The 847-nt window shown below is 41.0% G+C and overlaps 1 non-coding gene across 1 annotated transcript; it reads left to right on the top strand.

Moving 5' to 3' along the window:
* The first annotated feature begins 319 nt into the window (after positions 1-319).
* Positions 320-425, top strand: LOC112704200 (small nucleolar RNA R71). The gene has a single exon (XR_003154836.1). It is a non-coding gene; the product is annotated as a small nucleolar RNA R71 (small nucleolar RNA).
* Positions 426-847: the final 422 nt, after the last annotated feature.

Below are 847 nucleotides of genomic sequence, written 5' to 3'. Positions count from 1 at the left end.
CTCTTGAGGGGCATTCTAAGAACTAACAGCTGAAGCTTGCATCCCACTCAAGTGCTGAGTAATCATACTGATTTGTTGAGACATGGCTTTATTCTGAGCAAGAATAGCATCCAAGGTATCCAACTCCAAGACTCCTTTCTTTACAGAGGACCTCTCATAAGAGTATAAATATTGGTTGTTAGCAACCATCTCAATCAACTCATTAGCCTCTTTAGGAGTCTTCTTCATATGCAGAGATCCACCTGCAGAATTATCCAGAGACATTTTAGCCATCTCAGATAGTCCATCATAGAAAATCTGCAACCAGATCCAATCTAAGAACATATCTGGAGGACACTTCCTAATCATCATCTTGTATCTCTCCCAGGCTTCATAGAGGGATTCACCATCTCTTTGTATGAAAGTCTGAACTTTCATCCTTAGCTTAGTTAGCTTTTGAGGAGGAAAAATTTTGGTCAGAAACTTGTTGACCAACGTATCCCAAGTATCCAAGCTCTCCTTGGACTGAGTGTCAAGCCACTGCTTTGCTCTATCCCTTACAACAAATGGGAAGAGAAATAGCTTGTAGACATCGGGATTCACTCTGTTAGTATTCACAGTATCACAGATCTGCAGGAAATTTGAGATAAACAAGTTTGGGTATTTCTGCGGGAGTCCATGAAACTAACATTTTTGTTGCACTAGAGTGATCAACTGAGGCTTCAGCTCAAAGTTGTTTGTAGCAACAGGAGATACTATAATACTATTCCCATAGAAATCTGGGCTAGGTGTGGTGTATGAGCCAAGGCCCTCCTAGGTTGCCCATTCGCATTCGGATTAAGAACATTTGCATTAACCGCATTGTTAT

This window comes from Arachis hypogaea, chromosome 7 (assembly GCF_003086295.3).
Source record: "Arachis hypogaea cultivar Tifrunner chromosome 7, arahy.Tifrunner.gnm2.J5K5, whole genome shotgun sequence".
In the NCBI taxonomy this organism is placed as follows: domain Eukaryota; kingdom Viridiplantae; phylum Streptophyta; class Magnoliopsida; order Fabales; family Fabaceae; genus Arachis; species Arachis hypogaea.
This window is presented reverse-complemented; position numbering and strand designations above follow the sequence as displayed.